Source organism: Macaca thibetana, chromosome 14 (genome assembly GCF_024542745.1).
Source record: "Macaca thibetana thibetana isolate TM-01 chromosome 14, ASM2454274v1, whole genome shotgun sequence".
Lineage (NCBI taxonomy): Eukaryota > Metazoa > Chordata > Mammalia > Primates > Cercopithecidae > Macaca > Macaca thibetana.
Window position 1 is genome coordinate 61,947,100 of NC_065591.1, and position 11,746 is coordinate 61,958,845.

An 11,746-nucleotide genomic window follows, 5' to 3' on the forward strand; every position below is an offset into this window, starting at 1 on the left:
TTAATACTTACCAAGTTACAAAAACCGTACCTGGTTTATAATGTGTATTGAATAAATGTTTGTTATTATTAGTAGTAGTCACTTTTTATCAATTTCACATGTATTTTCATGTAAATGCTACTTTATTTATCACATAATTGTTGACATTTATGGTACATTGTAGAAACTATGCTGATATAAAATATTGGTTTATTTTCCTCACTAATATAAGTAAATGACTCTATAAATCTATACATTGAACACCATCTTCCCCAGATATTGTAATAGTGTTGTGACTTTGAGAGTATAGAATAAATTTCACACTTTCCTACTCAATACTCTTAATCACTGTAGTCTAAATTTCATAATTTATTTCTGAAAGCTCTATTTGTCCCCTCTCTGATCTTCTTAGGTCTGACCCCATTGAGAGCAGGTGGGATTACAACATAAAAATTGGCAAGAAAAATATAGATGAATTGAGGGAAATTTTGGCCAAACCAGTGAGTCATGATGGAGAAAAACGCTGGTGCATAGACCAGCATGACACAGACATGGGAGCCACAGGTACTGAGTGCCTTGAGTCGGGCATCCCTGGAGGGTGGGTGAAAGACAGCACAGAGTATCTGGACATGGGAAAGGACAATGGCTATGATGTCAAACACTAGGATAGAGAAGACACACAAACCATAGATAATGTTGACCTTGATACTGGTACAGGGCAGGAGCTTGATGCTCATATTCTCATAGTAGATGAGGGGGTTGATTTGGTGTCTACAGAAGGGCAGTCTTAGGATGAGTAGAACAAAGGGTATGGCAATGGCTAAGGGTCTCAGAAGGATGACCAGTGCTATAACTGACACTGCCTTGTTTGTCAGCACCAATGTGTAGCAAAGAAGGTTACAGATGGCCACATAGCGATCATAGGCCATGACAACAAGCACAGCTGACTCCACATCAGTTCACAGGTGGATAAAGAACATCTGGATTAGACAGGCCTCAAAAGTGGTTTCTCTCAGCTTGAACTAGAAGATGACAGGCATCTTGGAGATGGTGGATATGGACAGGCCCAGGGCAATAGATGAAAGAATAGCCAAGAAGTAGAACATGGGTTCATGCAAATTGTTTTCATTCTAAATCATAAAAATAAGTGCAGTATTTTCTAATAGTGAAGTTAAACATACAACACAAAATGGAAAGCCAATCCACATGTGTCCTGGAATTTCCAAAAGGAAAAAAAAGTGGGGATGAAACTATGTGTCATTAAGAGTGACCGTGCTTCTGAGGCCCTTTTACAGCTGCACATCTCATAGAGCAGAATCCTCACTTATTAAGAGGCTTCAGATCTTAGAATACAATGTTACTGATTTCTTACCAAATAATACAAAAATATGTTTTCCTTTTTTCTAATAACCAAGCCCATCAAGACATAACTACATGAATTTTATGAAAACTTAACTACATCTTTATTGTTTAATTTCAATAAAGCTAATCTTATATATTACACTTATTTTCATTCAAATAGACAACATAGTTAAATAAATTTGTAACTATCAAGGACAAATAGAATATCAGGTAAATGGTAAGATATTTGGTGTATAGACAGGCATTATTCATTGTTACTTTTCTTAAAGAAGTTTTATAGAGCTTAGAAATTTAAATAATCAAAATACAATATATGGTTTCTTTGGGATTTCAAATGTGTATTTTTCTTCCTATCCCAAGTAACGTCCATCCTGTAATGAATTGCTGTAGCCTGTGGAGGTAATAAAATAATTTTAAAAGTTCCAAACGAAGTGCAGAAAACCATTAAAATAAGAGTTATACCTTTTACCAGAGATGACATCATTGCTGTTACAGGAGACAGTTTCAAAGCTGGGAAATACAAATGCATGATGAATTTAATTGATATAGTTGAGATGACCTTACCATTACATTTTACAATTGATAGTTGAAAATTGCAGAGGGGAAAAATATGAAATTATAAGAATTTGGTTCATGGCAACATTAGCAGTAGCTTTTCCAGGCTAACTCTGTTTCTTAATGAATTAATTGGATTTAATCATTTTAGGTGGAGTTAAGTTTTCATTATGAATGTGTGGTAGAGTATTTTAATGCATCGGTAGAAATATTCAAAACAAAAATAACAAAAGAGTTACAAGCTTAATTGAAGTAAAATCTAGTATATTTGTAGAATCAGTGTTAATTCTATTTTACATTCTATGCCAAAAAGATCAGACTTTATATTTCTGATTGGCTTAAACATCTGTTCATGGTTGCTCGTCTTCTACCATTTCCCAACAGTGGGACTGCTGGATCATATGACAGTTCTCATTTTAGTTCCAGAAGAACTTCCCCAACCTAGTAGGGCAGGCCAACATTCAAATCCAGGAAATACAGAGAACACCACAAGGATACTCCTTGAGAAGAGCAACTCCAAGACACATAATTGCCAGATTCACCAAAGTTGAAATGAAGGAAAAAATCTTAAGGGCAGCCAGAGAGAAAGGTCAGGTTACCCACAAAGGGAAGCCCATCAGACTAACAGCAGATCTCTCAGCAGAAACTCTCCAAGCCAGAAGAGAGTGGGGGCCAATATTCAACATTCTTAAAGAAAAGAATTTTCAACCCAGAATTTCATATCCAGCCAAACTAAGTTTCATAAGTGAAGGAGAAATAAAATCCTTTACAGATAAGCAAATGCTTAGAGATTTTGTCACCACTAGGCCTGCCTTACAAGAGACCCTGAAGGAAGCACTCAACATGGAAAGGAACAACCGGTACCAGCCATTGCAAAAACATGCCAAAATGTAAAGACCATTGAGGCTAGGAAGAAACTGCATCAACTTACAAGCAAAATAACCAGTGAATATCATAATGGCAGGATCAAGTTCACACATAACAATCTTAACCTTAAATGTAAATGGACTAAATGCTCCAATTAAAAGACACAGACTGGCAAACTGGATAAAGAGTCAAGACCCATCAGTCTGCTGAATTCAGGAGACCCATCTCACATGCCGAGACATACATAGGCTCAAAATAAAGGGATGGAGGAAGATCTACCAAGCAAATGGAGAACAAAAAAAGCAGGGGTTGCAATACTAGTCTCTGATAAAACAGACTTTAAACCATCAAAGATCAAAAGAGACAAAGAAGGCCATTACATAATGGTAAAGGGATCAATTCAACAGGAAGAGCTAACTATCCTAAACATATATGTGCCCAATACAGGAGCACTCAGCTTCATAAAGCAAGTCCTTGGAGACTTACAAAGAGACTTAGACTCCCATACAATAATAATGGGAGACTTTAACACCCCATGGTCAACATTAGACAGATCAATGAGACAGAAAGTCAATAAGGATATCCAGGAATTGAACTCAACTCTGCACCGAGCGGACCTAATAGACATCTACAGAACTCTCCACCCCAAATCAACAGAATATACATTCTTCTCAGCACCACATTCTAAAACTGACCACATAGTTGGAAGTAAAGCACTCCTCAGCAAATGTACAAGAACAGAAATTATAACAAACTGTCTCTCAGACCACAGTGCAATCAAACTAGAACTCAGGACTAAGAAACTCAATCAAAACCACTCAACTACATGAAAACTGAACAACCTGCTCCTGAATGACTACTGGGTATATAACAAAATGAAGGCAGAAAAAAAGATGTTCTTTGAAACCAATGAGAACAAAGATACAACATACCAGAATCTCTGGGACACATTTAAAGCAGTGTGTAGAGGGAAATTTATAGCACTAAATGCCCACAAGAGAAAGCAGGAAAGATCTAAAATTGACACTCTAACATCACAATGAAAAGAACTAGAGAAGCAAGAGCAAACACATTCAAAAGCTAACAGAAGGCAAGAAATAACTAAGATCAGAGCAGAACTGAAGGAGATAGAGACACAAAAAACCCTCCAAAAAATCAATGAATTCAGGAGCTGGTCTTTTGAAAAGATCAACAAAATTGATAGACCACTAGCAAGACTAATAAAGAAGAAAAGAGAGAAGAATCAAATAGATGCAATAAAAAATGATAAAGGGGATATCACCGCCGACTCCACAGAAATACAAACTACCATCAGAGAATACTATAAACACCTCTATGCAAATAAACTAGAAAACCTAGAAGAAATGGATAATTTCCTGGACACTTACACTCTCCCAAGACTAAACCAGGAAGAAGTTGAATCCCTGAATAGACCAATAGCAGACTCTGAAATTGAGGCAATAATTAATAGCCTACCAACCAAAAAAAGTCCAGGACCAGATGGATTCACAGCCGAATTCTACCAGAGGTACAGGAGGAGTTGGTACCCTTCCTTCTGAAACTATTCCAATCAATAGAAAAAGAGGGAATCCTCCCTAACTCATTTTAAGAGGCCAACATCATCCTGATACCAAAGCCTAACAGAGACACAAAAAAAAGAGAATTTTAGACCAATATCCCTGATGAACACTAATGCAAAAATCCTCAATAAAATACTGGCAAACTGAATCCAGCAGCACATCAAAAAGCTTATCCACCATGATCAAGTGGGCTTCATCCCTGCGATGCAAGTCTGGTTCAACATACGAAAATCAATAAATGTAATCCAGCATATAAACAGAACCAAAGACAAAAACCACATGATTATCTCAATAGATGCAGAAAAGGCCTTCGACAAAATTCAACAGCCCTTCATGCTAAAAATTCTCAACAAATTTGGTATTGATGGAACGTATCTCAAAATAACAAGAGTTATTTATGACAAACCCACAGCCAATAATGGGCAAAAACTGGAAGCATTCCCCTTGAAAACTGGCACAAGACAGGGATGCCCTCTCTCACCACTCCTATTCAACATAGTGTTGGAAGTTCTGGCTAGGGCAATCAGGCAAGAGAAAGAAATCAAGGGTATTCAGTTAGGAAAAGAAGAAGTCAAATTGTCCCTGTTTGCAGATGACATGATTGTATATTTAGAAAACCCCATTGTCTCAGCCTAAAATCTCCTTAAGCTGATAAGCAACTTCAGCAAAGTCTCAGAATACAAAATTAATGTGCAAAAATCACAAGCATTCTTATACACCAGTAACAGACAAACAGAGAGCCAAATCAGGAATGAACTTCCATTCACAATTGCTTCAAAGAGAATAAAATACCTAGGAATCCAACTTACAAGGGATGTAAAGGACCTCTTCAAGGAGAACTACAAACCACTGCTCAGTGAAATAAAAGAGGACACAAACAAATGGAAGAACATACCATGCCTATGGATAGGAAGAATCAATATCGTGAAAATGGCCATACTGCCCAAGGTAATTTATAGATACAATGCCATCCTCATCAAGCTACCATTGAGTTTCTTCACAGAATTGGAAAAGACTGCTTTAAAGTTCATATGGAACAAAAAAAGAGCCCGCATCGCCAAGACAATCCTAAGTCAAAAGAACAAAGCTGGAGGCATCACGCTACCTGACTTCAAACTATACTACAAGGCTACAGTAACCAAAACAGCATGGTACTGGTACCAAAACAGAGATATAGACCAATGGAACACAACAGAGTCCTCAGAAATAATACCACACATCTACAGCCAACGGATCTTTGACAAATCTGAGAGAAACAAGAAATGGGGAAATGATTCCCTATTTAATAAATGGTGCTGGGAAAATTGGCTAGCCATAAGTAGAAAGCTGAAACTGGATCCTTTCCTTACTCCTTATACAAAAATTAATTCAAGATGGATTAGAGACTTAAATGTTAGACCTAATACCATAAAAACCCTAGAAGAAAACCTAGGTAGTACCATTCAGGACATAGGCATGAGTAAAGACTTCATGTCTAAAACACCAAAAGCAACAGCAACAAAAGCCAAAATTGACAAATGGGATCTCATTAAACTGAAGAGCTTCTGCACAGCAAAAGAAACTACCATCAGAGTGAACAGGCAACCTACAGAATGGGAGAAAATTTTTGCAATCTACTCATCTAACAAAGGGCTAATATCCAGAACCTACAAAGAACTCAAACAAATTTACAAGAAAAAAACAAACAACCCCATCCAAAAGTGGGCAAAGGATATGAACAGACATTTCTCAAAAGAAGACATTCATACAGCCAACAGACATATGAAAAAATGCTCATCATCACTGGCCATCAGAGAAATGCAAATCAAAACCACAATGAGATACCATCTCACACCAGTTAGAAAAGTCAGGAAACAACAGGTGCTGGAGAGGATGTGGAGAAATAGGAACACTTTTACACTATTGGTGGGACTGCAAACTAGTTCAACCATTATGGAAAACAGTATGGCGATTCTTCAAGGATCTAGATCTAGATGTACCATATGACCCAGCCATCCCATTACTGGGTATATACCCAAAGGATTATAAATCATGCTGCTATAAAGACACATGCACACGTATGTTTATTGCAGCACTATTCACAATAGCAAAGACTTGGAATCAACCCAAATGTTCATCAGTGACAGACTGGATTAAGAAAATGTGGCACATATACACCATGGAATACTATGCAGCCATAAAAAAGGATGAGTTTGTGTCCTTTGTAGGGACATGGATGCAGCTGGAAACCATCATTCTTAGCAAACTATCACAGGAACAGAAAACCAAACACTGCATGTTCTCACTCATAGGTGAGGACTGAACAATGAGATCTCCTGGACTCGGGAAGGGGAACATCACACACCAGGGCCTATCATGGGGAGGGGGGAGGGGGGAGGGATTACATTGGGAGTTATACCTGATGTAAATGACGAGTTGATGGGTGCTGACGAGTTGATGGGTGCAGCACACCAACGTGGCACTAGTATACATATGTAACAAACCTGCACGTTATGCACATGTACCCTAGAACTTAAAGTTTAATAATAATAATAATAAAAGAAATAGGAAAAAGCATTTCAAATACAAAACTAAAAAAAAGACTTGGGTCAAACTAAAAACAAATTATATTAAAAACAATAATAAAAAAAAAAAAGAATACAGCAAGGGATGAAGCAAATTTCCTATACTCATGACACTTATCTTGGGTGAAGGGAAAGGGAGGGCTATGGTGAGCAAAGTGGACCATAAACGAATGCATATCTAAGAAAATTCCCTACATTAAAATTGGAGTACGTGGACAAGGAAGAGTATCACTTAAAAAAAATAAATAAATAAAATAATAAAATAAAATAAAATAAAATAAAAAAAGGTTATAAAGAGACATGATATGCTTTGCGGAAGAAGGTTTGGAATGAGTCTTGAAAGATGTTCAATTATTAATTGGAATTAAATAATACAATGAATTAAGGGAGGTGTTTATGATTAAAAATATAATGAATAAAAGCAAAATATTGCTTCATTGAGCATTAAAATATAACTTGGAATTAATACTAGAGATATATTTGAGAATTTGAGTGGCATAGAGGCAGAGGTCTTAGCTTTCTGCTTCACTGGCATTTAAACCATGCCTAGAGGAGTGCCTGGCACTCATCTATTGTCAAATAATTATATAGTGAATAAATGAATTAATTATTAATGGAGTTTAATTAACACCAGGCTTAAGATTTCTACTGCATTGGAAGGCGCCTACGGTCATTAAGATATTTAAGTAAGGCAATTTCAAGTTTGAATATGTGTAAAATATTTATGCTGTGCCCTTTTGTAGATTCATGGAAAAATTCCTCATGGATGTGGGGTAGACCTTCTTCTGTTATTAATACTGAGGATAAGCTATTTATTATTTCAATTTTTAATTTTTTTTAATTGCTTCTCCTTTGCCCATTTTCTCATTTCCTAAATTTTGTCGGTGTTATTGCTTTGTTTTGATTTTGGTTTTATTAGAAGCTCAGTAAGTAAAGAGAAAATTGAGGTCTCGTATGAGATGTATAACTTTGGAAAGACAGAAATATTCTGTCTCTAGGGTACTGCCAGACTCCTAAGGGAAGTGTCTTGACTATTATAAACCCTATTGCAATCAAGGTACTTGCCGACCTGAACTACACTTGCAGGATATCCCAACACAAATACTTATACTTCTCTTTTCTGAAACTAAGATTAACATGGTTGTTTTCGCATTAAGTAGAAGAGGCACTCAGATATTCAACATGCTATGATTAGAGAGACAGTGGTCTGTTCCTTACTCTGACAGAGGAGATAATGAAAAAGAGGAAGGATTTTTATGAAATACATTAAATATACGAGTAATACTGTGTAATAGTAAGGAACGTGATGAGGAAAGAGCATATAAATAACTGCTGATGCAATGAGGGATATCTGTCCTAGTTTTTGTTCCTCCTCACCTAACTGAAATCTGTTGAATTTAAGCCAGTAGTGAGCAGAAAATATATAGTATCTCTTAACTGCATAGACAACAGTGTCAGACATAACTTGTTTTAAATTTCTAGATCCATGACCAAGCTATTTAATTTAACAGAGAGAAAATGTTACGGTAATAACAACACTTTCAGTTCAGTTGCTCTTTATAATTGCATGAGAAATGCATGTAATTCATGCAAAGCCCTTAATACTACTATTGACGTAGTAATACCAGCTGTTGTCATTGTTGATATTTTAAATATAATGCTATAGAGGTACAGTTTCATTCTGGCTTGAACCAGTGGGCAAGTGTTGAGATTACCAGGTATCTTTTAAAAGCCACTTGATTATTCCATTCTGGTGACACCTGCTATGTAATGAATATTATGAATATTATGTGAGTATCATGGGCATTTTGGGTTGCCATTATTTTTTATTGATTGATTGATTAATTTATTTAATATTTTTGAAACAGAGTCTAGCTGTTGTTGCCCAGGCTGGAGTACAGAGGCGCCATCTCAGCTCACTGCAACTTCTGCCTCCCAGATTCAAGCGATTCTCCTGCCTCAACCTCCTGAGTAGCAAATCCCTCCAATCTTCAAGTCTAATTAAAAATAATGAAACAAATAAAATAAGATTAGAAGTGGACTATCCTTTGGATGCTGGATAAGAAGAAAAAAAGTAGATGTTTATCTCAGAATGATTCTAATCTAGATGAAAGGGAAAACCACCTGAAGATTTATATCTATTCTTTACTAGGATAATGAAAAAGTGGGAGCCCAAGAGAGAAAAAATGTTCACAATAAATATTTTACTTTGATTTGGAGTCTTCCCTGTGCTGTATCCCTCTGAGTGTATAAAGAGAGGTAACAGTATGGTTCAGGCATGTTGGATTGGGTAAATAAATAATGCTCCCTTCATTTTTATAAACACAGCAACTAAAAGTATGTATCATGAGTAATTTTTACAAATATTATAATTGGTTACATATGAAAGTGTTTAAAAATATTTAAAAACATTTCTTCGAAATTATTAACATTGTTTGGTTACTTAATAGGTGTGTGGTAATGTTCACTAACCAATGGCACCTTCTTCAAGTCATCTATTTTCATACTGATTGGAATTCCGGGCCTTGAATCAGTGCAGCCTGGACTGGAATTCCATTCTTCATGTCTTTTATCTTGTCTGCTGTTGGAAATGTCCTACTCATCACTATCATCCACACTGAGCGTGGTATCCATGAGCCCATGTATATCTTTTTAGCTGTGTTGGCAGCTACTGACCTACGCCTGACCTTATGCATTACTCCGAAAATGCTCATGATCTTTTGGCTGCAATCAAGGGAGATTTACTTTGACCCCTGTCTAATTCAAATGTATTTTACTCACACTTTCCAGTGCATGGAGTCTGGCATTCTCCTGGCCATGGCTTTTGACTGATATGTGGCTATCTGTGTACCCCTGAGACACTCTGCTATCCTCACTATGAAGGTGCTCATCAGCATCATTATGGTGGTGACCATTCCAGCATCTGTTATCATCATCATGTGTCCACTTCTAATTAAGTTGTGCCTGAAGCATTTCCATGCCGCAGCCATCTCTCATTCCTACTGTGAGCACGTGGCTGTGGTAAAGCTGGCTGCAGAAAATGTCAGAGCCGATAAAGCTTATGGACTGCTTGTGGGTTTCTCAGTCCTTGGATTTGATGTGATCTTCATTTTCTTGTCCTATGCCTTTATCTTCCAGGCTGTCTTCAAATTGCCACAGAAGGAGGCATGATTCAAGGCATTCAACACGTGCACAACTCACATCTTTGTCTTTCTCCAGTTCTATATTCTCACATTTTTAATATCTTTTATACACAGGTTTGGCTTCAGTGTTGCTCCTTATGTACACATTCTTCTGTCCAACTTTTACCTGCTTGTTCCACCCCTGCTTAACCCTATTGTCTGTGGAGTGAAGACCAAACAGATCCGAGAGGGAGCTATCAAAATGTTCACTCACAAAGGTTGATTTACAGGCAATCCAACCCATCATTCACTGTTCCTAATAATATACCTAGTAATTCTTGTCATGCAGAGTTGTACTTTAAGAATCTTTGAATTATTTTAGTTTACACAGGATAAGTGCAAATTTTATTCCTTTACGATTTGCAGAATCTCTTGATATGAAATTCATTTACAAAACAATTATCTAGTGAAATCTCAAAATTGACTTTTGTCAGCCATATCCACACCCTCAAGAAGTAAAGAAATAAGAGACCTTACCTTGAGGTGAAAGTATGGACCACATGCTCATGAATCTGCTTGGTTCTCACACCATAGATAATAGGATTGAGGGCAGGTGGAATGACCACATAGAGGTTGGCAACAGTAATGTGGACATAATGGGGAATTTTTTTGCCAAATCGATGGGTGAAGAAGGAGAAGAGAGAGGGTGTATAGAAAACACACATCACCCCAACATGTGCGCCACACGTGCTCAGTGCTTTATGACAAGCTTCTTGAGATGGGAGGTGGAAAACAGCTTGGAGAATGCAGGTTTAGGAGATTCCAACAAGTGTCACATCCAAAATAAGAAAAGAAGCCACAAAAAGCCCATAAATCACATTGAGGTGAATGCTAGCACAGGCCAACTTGCAATGCCCGTGTGCTCACAGCAGGTGTGGGCAATAATCCGAGCCTCACAGAAGGGCAGATGATGGTTTAGGTAGACAATGGGCAACATGAGCAGGACTGGGTGCAATATAATGCCCACACCAATGCCTGCCAACACTCGGGGTGTCAGAATAGAGGTATAGTGGAGTGGTGTACAGATGGCTACATAGCCGTCAAAGACCGTTGCCAGTAGCACAGTGGACTCCATTCCTGTGAAGATGTGTATCAGAAACATCTGGACTACACAGGCTCCAAAGCCAATTTTATGTGCATCAAACCAGAAGATACCTAACATACGAGGCACTGAGGATGTTGAGAGGGCTAGGTCTATGGCTGATAAGATGGCTAGAAAGTAGAACATAGGGTCCCAAAGAGTATGCTCGGACCAGATTGCCAGTAGATTTGTAGCATTGCCCAGCAGAGCCATTAAGTAAACAGAGCAAAAGGGCAGGGAAATCCAGCCATGGAAAGCCTCAAGTCCTGGGATGCCTGTCAGAAAAAAGGTATCTGGGTAGAAAATGGTGGTGTTGGTGTGGAACATCTTGCCATTAATGACAAAAGCAGTAGCTGACCACCCGTAGAAGGAAAATTTAAATTTATAAATGTTTAGCTCAAAACCTCTCCAATAAGCTTAATTTTATGTCTGGTTTTATTATTAGAAAGCTAATGCCAAAGCTGGAGTACAAAGTCAGATCTAGACACGGACTGAGCATTCTTCGACTGGAAGACAAATTAGCTTTATGACTCGGAGGGAGACCTGAGTCTTCCTCTGAGGTTCTGGACAATAATT

At 37.6% G+C, this 11,746-nt stretch overlaps 2 pseudogenes; both read right to left on the bottom strand.

The window, feature by feature from the left end:
• Nucleotides 1–341: 341 nt before the first annotated feature.
• On the bottom strand, nucleotides 342–9,897 carry LOC126936481 (olfactory receptor 52E1-like; annotated as a pseudogene).
• Nucleotides 9,898–10,562: 665 nt separating this feature from the next.
• LOC126935182 (olfactory receptor 52J3-like) lies at nucleotides 10,563–11,497 on the bottom strand (annotated as a pseudogene).
• Between the last annotated feature and the right edge of the window lie 249 nt (nucleotides 11,498–11,746).